The sequence below is a fragment of the Chrysemys picta genome, chromosome 4 (genome assembly GCF_011386835.1).
Source record: "Chrysemys picta bellii isolate R12L10 chromosome 4, ASM1138683v2, whole genome shotgun sequence".
Classification (NCBI taxonomy): Eukaryota; Metazoa; Chordata; order Testudines; family Emydidae; genus Chrysemys; species Chrysemys picta.
In genome coordinates, this window is record NC_088794.1 from 54509837 (window position 1) to 54522250 (window position 12414).

Genomic DNA, 12414 nt, shown 5'->3' on the forward strand with positions numbered 1-12414 from the left:
ATGACTACAACTATGAGCTGCCAGAGGCTGAGGAAGGGGAACTGGTGAGTTCTCTGGCCTCTGTGTGGCCAGGGTCAGGATACCTAGTGTCTGTTTACAACTCTGGGAGGGGAGTGGGGTCTAGTGGTTAGAGCAGGGAGGCTGGGAGTCAGTACTCCTGGGTTCTCTCCCTGGCTCTGGGAGGGGAGGAGGGTCTAGTGGATCAGAGCAGGGGAGGTGGGGGTCTGGGACACAGAACTCTGGGGCTCTAATCTGACACTGACTCACCGCTATCAGAGCCCAGCTGATCAGGCTGTCCTGTGAGTGGTGGGGCAAACCACACTCTGAGTAGTTACCTGCGGCCCTGCTGGAAGGAGGGCGTGGAGAGTGCAGGGTCTGAGCCCTCCTGCCATGAGACAAACCAGCAGCTCAGCCTGTCCTTTGGGACCCAGCGAGGCTCCTCACAGCTACCCGGAGCAGGAGCAGGAGCCCGCTCTGCCAGAGGGGTCCCAGAGACACAACAGAGCTGGGAGCTGAGAATGCCACAGGATTCATGAACCTCACTTCCCTAGGTTGGGATATTTGGTGGCAATAATGAAAATGGGGGGAAGCTGGGCATGGGGTCACCTGGCTCCCCAGATCTATCTAGGTAGGTACTTATCTGCCCTCATCACCATAACATCAGAGCAACGGATTCCTCCTCACGCCCCCTGTGCATCAGGGCAGCATCCTTATTCCTGTTTCATGCATGGGGAACGGAGGCACGGAGGGGCTAAGTGCCAGGCCCATGGTTGCACAAGACATCTGTGGCGAAGCCAGGAACTGAGTACTAGGATGTGTTTCCTAATGGAGAGCACACTTGAATGGGAATCAGGAGATGTGGCTTCTACTCCCAGCTCTGCCACTGGCCTGCTGGGGGACCTGGGACAAGTCATGTCCCTGCCTAGTGCCTCAGTTTCCCCACCTGTGAGATGGGGACAAGGAACATGGCCTCCTTTGCAAAGCACTTTGAGATCTACTGATGAAAAACTCCACAGAAGAGCTAGGCATTATTCTTATCATCTCCTGTCTAACACCTGGTCCCAGGACCACACGGGAGACATTTGGCCAAGCGGAGATGAGATGATGGAGTGTCCCCCTTGAACTGAGCAGGGCATTCCCCTCATCACCCTGTCCCCCATTTCTGCTTGTGCGCCCCAGTGGTGCCCCTCGACATAAGCAGCCTGTGTGCCTCTCCTCACGCTAGGTACTGGACCTCTCTGAGCAACCTGGTGGCATCCCTGCTAAACTCGGTCTGCTCCATCGCCTCCGTGCTCCTCCTCCTCTTCCTCTTCATCATCATCTTCTCCCTGCTGGGGAGGCAGCTCTTTGGCGGGAAGTTCGACTTTGAAGACATGGAGGTGCGGCGCAGCACCTTCGATAACTTCCCCCAGGCGCTCATCAGTGTCTTCCAGGTACGGGGCATGGGGTGCAGTGGGCATCAATCCCGCTGGTCTAATGCATAGAGGAGGGGCTGAAGTCAGGATACCTGGGTTCTTTTTTGGGCTCTGGGGGACAGTGTGACTTAGTGGTTAGAGCAGGGAACAAGGAGTCAGGACTTCTGGGTTCTGTTCTTTCTGGTCCAGTGGAATGGTTCTACTTGACCGGTTCTTTCACTCACCCCGTCTCCCAGATCCTGACCGGAGAAGATTGGAATTCAATCATGTACAATGGGATCATGGCTTATAAAGGGCCCTCCTTCCCCAGCGTGCTGGTATGCATTTACTTCATCATCCTCTTTGTCTGCGGGAACTGTATCTCTTTCTAGCCAGTTGGGGAGTAACAGCTGGGCGTTTTCTTGTCTTATCCAGCACAGTCACATCTAGGTTCAAGTACACATCGGGGAAGAGCTATGGGGCTGGGTATGGTACGTTCAGACATCATAGTACCAGGAGTGAGGGAAATGGTGAAACAGGAGTGGGGGTTAAAAGGGATGAAAAAATCAGTTGGGACACCAACAGAGCTTCACTGGTGACAGCCAAGAGGCAGCTGTCATGGGTACACAGAGGGCTCGTTGCTGAACCTGGGGTTCTCCCCAGCTGCCTGCGTACATTGCTTAGTGTCACCACACAGGCTCTCGCTAAGCCTGGGCCATGGAAGGGACTCATTCCTTACATATGAGCATGCTCCCTAAGCTCTTTAGCCCCACCCCCTCTCAGATATCTGCTCAATGTCTTCCTGGCCATCGCTGTGGACAATCTGGCCGAGGCCGAGAGCCTGACGTCGGCCCAGAAAGCCAAAGCCGAGGAGAAGAAGCGAAGGAAAATGTCCAGGTCGGTGCTGCTCTCTGCTGCTTAAAAGCGGGAACCCCCAAGGGCCCAGGGCTTGCAAATCAATGTGAGCTGCTGGTCTTGGGCATCATCTCAGCAGCATTAGAATCATAGAATCATAGAATCATAGAATATCAGAGTTGGAAGGGACCTCAAGAGGTCATCTAGTCCAACCCCCTGCTCAAAGCAGGACCAATTCCCAGCTAAATCATCCCAGCCAGGGCTTTGTCAAGCCGGGCCTTAAAAACCTCCAAGGAAGGAGACTCCACCACCTCCCTAGGTAACGCATTCCAGTGTTTCACCACCCTCCTAGTGAAATAGTTTTTCCTGATATCCAACCTGGACCTCCCCCACCGCAACTTGAGACCATTGCTCCTTGTTCTGTCATCTGCCACCACTGAGAACAGCCGAGCTCCATCCTCTTTGGAACCCCCCTTCAGGTAGTTGAAGGCTGCTATCAAATCCCCCCTCATTCTTCTCTTCTGGAGACTAAACAATCCCAGTTCTCTCAGCCTCTCCTCATAAGTCATGTGCTCCAGACCCCTAATCATTTTTGTTGCCCTCCGCTGGACTCTTTCCAATTTTTCCACATCCTTCTTGTAGTGTGGGGCCCAAAACTGGACACAGTATTCCAGATGAGGCCTCACCAATGTCGAATAAAGGGGAACGATCACGTTCCTCGATCTGCTGGCAATGCCCCTACTTATACAGCCCAAAATGCCGTTAGCCTTCTTGGCAACAAGAGCACACTGTTGACTCATATCCAGCTTCTCGTCCACTGTGACCCCTAGGTCCTTTTCAGCAGAACTGCTACTTAGCCATTCGGTCCCTAGTCTGTAGCAGTGCATGGGATTCTTCCGTCCTAAGTGCAGGACTCTGCACTTGTCCTTGTTGAACCTCATCAGGTTTTTTTCTGCCCAATCCTCTAATTTGTCTAGGTCCCTCTGTATCCGATCCCTACCCTCTAGTGTATCTACCACGCCTCCTAGTTTAGTGTCATCTGCAAACTTGCTGAGAGTGCAGTCCACACCATCCTCCAGATCATTAATAAAGATATTAAACAAAACCGGCCCCAGGACCGACCCTTGGGGCACTCCACTTGAAACCGGCTGCCAACTAGACATGGAGCCATTGATCACTACCCGTTGAGCCCGACGATCTAGCCAGCTTTCTATCCACCTTACAGTCCATTCATCCAGCCCATACTTCTTTAACTTGGTGGCAAGAATACTGTGGGAGACAGTATCAAAAGCTTTGCTAACGTCAAGAAATAACACATCCACTGCTTTCCCCTCATCCACAGAGCCAGTTATCTCCTCATAGAAGGCAATTAGGTTAGTCAGGCACGACTTCCCCTTCGTGAATCCATGCTGACTGTTCCTGATCACTTTCCTTTCCTCTAAATGTTTCATAATTGATTCCTTGAGGACCTGCTCCATAATTTTTCCAGGGACTGAGGTGAGGCTGACTGGCCTGTAGTTCCCCGGATCCTCCTTCTTCCCTTTTTTAAAGATGGGCACTACATTAGCCTTTTTCCAGTCATCTGGGACCTCCCCCGATCGCCATGAGTTTTCAAAAATAATGGCTAATGGCTCTGCAATCTCACCCGCCAACTCCTTTAGCACCTTCGGATGCAGCGCATCCGGCCCCATGGACTTGTGCACGTCCAGTTTTTCTAAATAGTCCCGAACCACTTCTTTCTCCACAGAGGGCTGGTCACCTTCTCCCCATGCTGTACTGCCCAGTGCAGCAATCTGGGAGCTGACCTTGTGCGTGAAGACAGAGGCAAAAAAATCATTGAGTACATTAGCTTTTTCCACATCCTCGGTCACTAGGTTGCCTCCCTCATTCAGTAAGGGGCCCACACTTTCCTAGATTTTCTTCTTGTTGCTAACATACCTGAAGAAACCCTTCTTGTTACTCTTAACATCTCTTGCTAACTGCAACTCCAAGTGTGATTTGGCCTTCCTGATATCACTCCTGCACGCCTGAGCAATATTTTTATACTCCTCCCTGGTCATTTGTCCAATCTTCCACTTCTTATAAGCCTCTTTTTTGCGTTTAAGATCAGCAAGGATTTCACTGTTTAGCCAAGCTGGTCGCCTGCCATATTTACTATTCTTTCTACACATCGGGATGGTTTGTTCCTGCAACCTCAATAAGGATTCTTTAAAATACAGCCAGCTCTCCTGGACCCCTTTGCCCTTCATGTTATTCTCCCAGGGGATCCTGCCCATCTGTTCCCTGAGGGAGTCAAAGTCTGCTTTTCTGAAGTCCAGGGTCCATATTCTGCTGCTCTCCTTTCTTCCTTGTGTCAGGATCCTGAACTCGACCATCTCATGGTCACTGCCTCCCAGGTTCCCATCCACTTTTGCTTCCCCTACTAGTTCTTCCCTGTTTGTGAGCAGCAGGTCAAGAAAAGCTTTGCCCCTAGTTGGTTCCTCCAGCACTTGCACCAGGAAATTGTCCCCTACGCTTTCCAAAAATTTCCTGGATTGCCTGTGCACCGCTGTATTGCTCTCCCAGCAGATATCAGGGTGATTAAAGTCTCCCATGAGAACCAGGGCCTGCGATCTAGCAACTTCTGCTAGTTGCCAGAAGAAAGCCTCGTCCACCTCATCCCCCTGGTCTGGTGGTCTATAGCAGACTCCAACCACGACATCACCCTTGTTGCTCCCACTTCTCAACTTTATCCAGTTGCTCCCACTTCTTAACTTTATTCATTGCATCTCTGCCATGGCCTCACTCCTCACTTCTCTTTTGTGGTTCCCCCGTCCAGAAGTTACCCAGAGAAATCTGAGGAAGAAAAGCTCCTGCTGGCCAAGAAGCTGGAGCAGAAAGCCAAGGCTGAAGGAATCCCCACCACAGCCAAGGTCAGTGCCGCGACCCCTCTGAGCTCATTGGAACAAATGTCTAGGGGAACTTTCCCTGGCAGTTGAGGAGTACGGTACCCAGCAGTAATGTCTTCCCATTATTTGTCCTGTCGTGCATGAAAGGTGGATGGCCATGGCGGGAGGGAGGGAGATTTCCCCAGGGCCCACGGAATGACTGGGGACAAAATCCTGAGCTTCAGCAGATGCATCTCCGGAGACTTGTAGGAAGACGTCCATTCTGTATGCCCTGTATGCCCGGATCATTCCTCTGACGAGCGAGCCTTCTTTCCCTGTCCCCTCCCAAAACGCGTGGCGGGGGGACGGGGAGTGGGACTCAGTGGGTACAGGCCCAGGATCAAAGGTCCCGTATCAAAGGACTGTCTCGGTGGAGTTTCCACTCAAGATCTTTCTACACACACTTGTTCACAGACACACACACATATAGGGCCCATCAGAGGCCCTTGTCCAACTGGCCAGTGATCCTGGCTCCCTTGCCCCTTGTTATTTATTATTAATTATTTCTATTATGGTAGCGCCTAGGAGCAGTGGCAGATTAGCCACTGGGCCCGGGGCCCCAGCCAACTGGGGGGCCCCCGGAAAAAATCTGCCGGCAGCAGCGAAAGCCTGGAGCTGCGGCCGCCGGGCGGGTGAGGCTGGAAAGCCCCCACGCACTGACCCTGTTCCATGGCAGAAGTGTTGGGCAGGGGAAGCCCCCTTCACAGCAGCCAGACCCATGTCCCACAGAGAGGCATGGAGGTGGCGGGGGAAGCCTCAGCATCCAGACCCTGGGACTGAAGGAGCTCTCACACCCTGCTGTGGCCTCAGGGCCGTGGCACGGGACAGAGCTTCTTGGTCTTGGGGTGCAGTGGGGGGGGCAGAAAGGAGCAAAAGGGGTTGTGGGGCTGCAGTGGGGGGGCAGAATGAGAAGGACCCTGGGTGGAACAGGGGCGGGCCCCAGGGGAAGGGGCAGAAAGGGGTGGGGCTGTGGGTGGGGCCACAGACGGAAGGGGTGGGGAGGGGCCCCCCACTTGCTCTGGCCCAAGGCCCCAGGGAACCTTAATCCGCTTCTGCCTAGGAGCCTCCGTCGTGGGTCAGAGCCCCATTGTGCCAGGCACTGTACAAACACAGAACAAACAGATGGCTCCTGCCCCAGTGGGAGATCGGAGGAGCTCTCCCTGCCTCTCGCCTGCAGCATTGTCCCGCTGGCCTGTGGAAGGCTGGCACGCAGAGCCCTGGCAGTGCCACGGGTGGTGTTTCCGGGATGCTCAGTTAGTCGCCTCTCTCTCTCCTTCTCAGTTAAAAGTGGACGAGTTTGAATCAAACGTGAATGAGATCAAAGACCCCTACCCTTCTGCTGACTTCCCAGGTAAGGCTCTGGCTTGATCCTTGCCTCCAGCCGGAGAGACTGAGAGAGCAATGGAAAGGGTTGGGGTGGCTTGCAGAGAGAAATCCCATTGGAGGGCTCTGGTCCCAAGAGTGCAGCTCAGCCAGTGGCTTATTATGATGCAGAAAGCCATGTGATTTGTTTCCAGCAGACGCCGAGCTGGAATAAACTCTGTGCAGTTCTCTGCAGCACTTGGTCTGTGTATGAGGGTAGGGGCATGATCAGGGAGTTCTACCTCTCTCTGGGGAGGATACCAGACTCTGCACATGCCTCTTCCATTGCTTGTGGGGTGTTACTTGCCTCACTGACGGGTGAGTCCTGCTGGCCACTAGGGGGTGCACTAGGCGGCATAAGATGGGGGACCCCCCCCCACACACACTGAGAACAATGGGAGCTGGGTTTGGCCTTGGAGGATTTGAAGTCAGGATGTCGGGGGATACCCCAGGGTTTTGTCCTATGGGTCTCTAATGGCAAGCAGCATCTTGCTCCACAGCGGGAGTGTGAGTACCCCCAGGGGCTGTGGGGTGCGAGGGGAGCCACAGCCCTTCGTCTAACTGTGGTGGCCACAATCTCTCTGCCCAGCATAAAAGGAAACATGGCCAGATGTCAGGTTCCTGATCCCTGCATGGAGGGTCAGAGCTGTTTTGCTGACTCATCCTGCAGCTGGACCACGGGGTCTCATCATCCCCAACTCCGGATGGTTAAGGAAACAATCCCTCATTGGCTGCCCAGGATGGAAAGGGGTCAAGTGATCCTTCTCTACCTCTAAGTTTTAGCTTCTGCTAAGGTTTTGTTTTTGTTTTTGTTTTTGTTTTGGCTGCTGCTATGTGAATGACCCCAACATGCGAGCTCAAAGTGACTGACTATGTTTCCCTCCCTCTGGCTGCTCCACAGGTGACGATGAGGAAGATGAGCCCGAAATCCCCCTGAGCCCTCGGCCACGCCCCCTGGCAGAGCTGCAGCTCAAGGAGAAAGCAGTACCCATGCCCGAAGCCAGTGCCTTCTTCATCTTCAGCTAGGATTACCATACGTCCTCTTTTTCCCGGACATGTCCGGCTTTTCGGCACTCAAACCCCCGTCCGGGGGGAATTACCAAAAAGCCGAACATGTCCGGGAAAATGGCGGCTCTGCTCCTCCCCGACTCTTCGGATCTGTTTAAGAGCCGGGCTGCCCGAGCGCTACCGGCTTCGGGCAGCCCCCCATGCCTCCGGACCCTGCGCCGCCAGAGCCCGGGAGGGGAAGTGCCCAGCTGGGGGCGCAGGGTCCGGAGGCACGGGGGCTGCCCGAAGCCGGTAGCACTCGGGCAGCTCGGCTCTGTTTAAGAGCCGGGCTGCCCGAGCGCTACCGGCTTCGGGTCCGGAGGCACGGGGGCTGCCCGAAGCCGGTAGTGCTCGGGCAGCTCGGCTCTGTTTAAGAGCCTGGCTGCCCGAGCGCTACCGGCTTCGGGCAGCCCCCATGCCTCCGGACCCTGCGCCGCCGGAGCCCGGGAGGGGAAGTGCCCGGCTAGGGGCGCAGGGTCCGGAGGCATAGGGGCTGCCCAAAGCCCGAGCGCTACCGGCTTCACGGTTTGCCGGGCAGCCTCCAGACCCTGCGCCCCCGGCTGGGCGCTTCCCCTCCTGGGCTCCAGCTGTGCTGGGGAAGCGCCGGCCGGGGGCGCAGGGGCTGGGGGCTGCCCGGCAAACCCTGAAGCCGGTAGCGCTGGGGCAGCCCTTTCCCCCTGGCTGGGAGTGGGAGGGAGGAGGGGGCGGAGTTAGGGCGGGGAAGGGACGGAGTTGGGGCGGGGCTATGGGTGGGGAAATGGGCGGGGCCAGGGCCTGTGGAGGGTCCTCTTTTTTTATTTATTAGATATGGTAACCCTATCTTCAGCCCAACCAACAAGTAGGTGCTGCTTCTCCTCCCATCTGTCAGAAACCCTGCAGTGATCAGCGAGGATAGAATCTGGAACCTCCCGACTGAGCTACAAAGTAACACCTTTAACTGTAATGGGATGTTACAGCCTCTGGAGCCAGCTGGGCCCACACGCTGTCCCAGGGTAGAAGCGTGCCGGGCACACAGAATGAGGGGTGCCACCCCCGAGACTCACGCAGGGATCTCCCCAGCTGCACCACTCCCCAAGCTCTAACCTGGGCTGTCACTCAGCCCCTTGGAGCTGACAATGCTTTGACTGCCTGCCTCCCCTCTCTCCCTTCCCCAGGATCCGAGTGCTGTGCCACCGAATCGTCAACGCCACCTGGTTCACCAACTTCATCCTGCTCTCATCCTGCTCAGCAGCGTCTCCCTGGCGGCCAAGGATCCCATCCAGCCTGTGTCCTTCAGGAACAAGGTTCCCAGGATGGGCTGTTGGGGAAAGCAGTTTGAGCCACCAGAAACGTGCAGCTTCAGGGGAGCTGCTTGCCAGGCTATTGCCTTGTGCCCAAGGAGAGTTTAGTGCAGGGGATGAGGAATCAGGAGTCCTTGGTTCTTTTCCTGGCTCTGGAAGGAAAACCCGTTCCAGAGCTGCAGCAGGGGATTCTGGGTTCTCATTCCTGGCTGGCACTAACTTTACTTTGTGGCCCTGGGCAAGTCACTTCCTCTCTGTGCCTCACCATCCCAGTCTGTAGCAGAGGGATAATAAAGCTGCCCTGTGAGGTTACATTCGTTCCCCGCTGGGATCTGCTCGGCCCCTGTGGTGCAGGGAGCGGTAGAGATACCCACAGAGAAGTCCATTGCCCTGTGAAGCACTCGGAGACCCCACAAGTGTGGATGGAGTTATTCATCAGAACTCCACGACTGGAGGTGGGCCATTGCGCAGGGTGCAGAGGTGGTACCAAGCATTCATGCTGTCAGGCGCTCGTCTGGCTGGTTCTTGCTCACGTGCTCAGGGTCCAACCGATCACCATATTTGGGGTCAGGAAGGAGTTTCCCCCCAGGTCACACCGGCTGGCATCTTGGGGCTGGCTGGTTTTGCCTTCCTCTGGGGCACAGATCACTTGCAAGGACCCGCTGGGTATGTCTCAATAAAACAAATCCCTGCCATTACAGGGGCCTGAGCCATTGGTGGGCCCCTCAATCACTGGACTGCTGGCTTAGGTTTCCATGGAAAGCTCAGCAGCGTGGGGCACACAGCTGAGGTAAAATGGGACTGCTCTAAAAAACTGGAATCAGGACTCCTGGCTTCTGCCCCTAGCACTGCCACTAACTGCCTGTGTGATCACTGGCAAGTCACTTAACATCACTCTGTGCCTCAGATTCCCCACCTTTAAATTGTCTTGGATTGTAATACTGTGAATGTACAGAGCCTTTCATCTGAGGACCCCAAAGCACTGTCACTAACCTCGTTTTACACACAGGGAAACTGAGGCCCAGAGAGGGGAAATTACTTGCCCAAGGTCACCCAGCTAGATGCTTACAGAGCTGGGAAAAGAACCCAGGGATCCTGACACCTTAGGCCATGGTCCTTTCCCAGAACCAGGAATTGAACCCAGGAGTCCTGACCCTAAATCGCCAGCATTAACCACTAGAACACTGACTGGCGAGGCCACATCTGGAGTACCGTGTCCAGTTTTGGGCCTCCCACTACAAAAGGGATGTGGACAAATTGGAGAGAGTCCAGCGGAGGGCAATGAAAATGATCAGGGGGTTGGGGCACATGACTTACGAGGAGAGGCTGAGGGAACTGGGATTATTTAGTCTGCAGAAGAGAAGAGTGAGAGGGGATTTGATAGCAGCCTTCAACTACCTAAACAGGGGTTCCAAAGAGGATGAAGCTCAGCTGTTCTCAGTGATGGCAGATGACAGAACAAGGAGTAATGGTCTCAAGTTGCAGTGAGGGAGGTCTAGGTTGGATATTAGGAAAAACGATTTCACTAGGAGGGTGGTGAAGCACTGGAATGGGTTACCTAGGGAGGTGGTGGAATCTCCATCCTTAGTGGTTTTTAAGTTCTGGCTTGACAAAGCCCTGCCTGGGATGATTTAGTTGGGGTTGTTCCTGCTCTGAGCAGGGGGTTGGATTTGATGACCTCCTGAGGTCCCTTCCAACCCTAATCTTCTATGATTCTATGAACACTCTCCCCTCCCAAAAATGGGAACAGTAGCTAGGAATCCTGGCTCCTGGGCTCTAACCCTTGGATTGCTGTGCTCTGCTAAGGATAATCCTCTTCTGACTGCTGTGGGGGCTGGGAGGCTTAATTCATTAGTGTCGTAAAAATGCTGGCGCGAAAGAAGCAGTCACAGTGCAAAGCATGTATGTATTATTGTTGTATTTATTATTAGCACCAGGTGTGCAGTTTCCATTCAGCGGGGCAGTGTGCCGTCTGTCTGCCAAAGCTCCTGGTTGTAGGACGTTCAAATAACATCTGGTCTCCCGAGTTACCAAAACCTCTCCCTTATTTTTATCTTCAGGTTCTGGGATATTTTGACATCGGCTTCACCTCCGTGTTCACAGTTGAAATAGTCCTGAAGGTGAGTCACACCCCATCTTTCTGGAGACAGTGCATAATGGGGTGATGCCAACGGTGAGGGGAGCCGCTGATCGGGGCAGAGCAGAGGCAGGCGTCAGCAGTGGCTGCAGTGAATGGGGAATCTTTGATTGAGGCTGCTGCTGCACACAGACAGACACTGGGGGTTCGCTGGCCAGCCTGTGTCACTTACTGTCACCACTAGGGCGGCCTCCTCCGTACAGCTAGTCAGAACATTTGCCTCAAACGTTTTTCGTTAGTTTCTCCAAAACTGAAATTTGTCATGAAATTGTGTTGATTCTGACAAAAATTCCTGCCAAAAAAAAAGAGGTTTGGAAATGTTCAAAATGTTGTTTAGAATTTGATGTCCTTTCTTTTTTCATGTTTACATTATTTCATACCATGGCAGGAGTAACAGTGCATAATAGGTTTCCATCAATACGAACTAGCAACTGCCATTAATGTACACCCATAATATGCCCTATTACTGTGACATGTCATAATATAATAGAAATTAGGGCTGTCAATTAATCGCAGTTAACTCATGCGATTAAATAAAAAATCACGATTAGTCGCAGTTTTAATCGCACTGTTAATCGATAGAATGCCACTTGAAATTTGTTAAATATTTGTGGATGTTTTTCTACATTTTCAAATATATTGATTTCAATGACAACACAGAATACAAAGTGTACAGTGCTCACTTTATATTATTTTTGATTACAGATATTTGCACTGTAAAAATGATAAAAGAAATAGTATTTTTCAGTTCACCTCATACAAGTACTGGAGTGCAATCTCTTTATTGTGAAAATGCGACTTACAAATGTAGATTTTTTTGGTTCTATAATTGCATTCAAAAACAAAACAATGCAAAACTTTAGAGCAGGGGTGGCCAGCCTGTGGCTCCGGAGCCACATGCAGCTCTTCAGAAGTTAATATGCGGCTCCTTGTATAGGCACCGACTCTGGGGCTGGAGCTACAGGTGCCAACTTTCCAATGTGCTGGGGGGTGCTCACTGCTCAATCCCTGGCTCTGCCACAGGCCCTGCCCCCACTCCACCCCTTCCCTGAGCCTGCCCTGTCCTCGTTCCTCCTCCCCTCCCCCCTGCCATCCAGCCTCCTGCACACCACAAAACAGCTGATTGGGAGGTGCGGGGAGGGAGGGGGAGGCGCTGATCGGCAGGGCTGCTGGTGGGCAGGGGATGGCGGGGAGCTGATGAGGGGCTGCTAACGTATTACTGTGGCTCTTTGGCAATGTACATTGGTAAATTCTGGCTCCTTCTCAGGCTCAGGTTGATCACTCTTGCTTTAGAGCAGTGGCTCTCAAACCTTTTTTACTGGTGACCCCTTTCGCATAGGAAGCTTCTGAGTGCAACCCCCATTATAAATTAAGAACACTTTTTTATATATTTAACACCATTCTAAATGCTG

The 12414-nt window shown here is 53.3% G+C and overlaps 1 pseudogene; it reads left to right on the plus strand.

The window, feature by feature from the left end:
* Positions 1-12414, plus strand: part of LOC101935813 (voltage-dependent L-type calcium channel subunit alpha-1S-like) — a 50850-nt pseudogene that overhangs the window by 16022 nt on the left and 22414 nt on the right.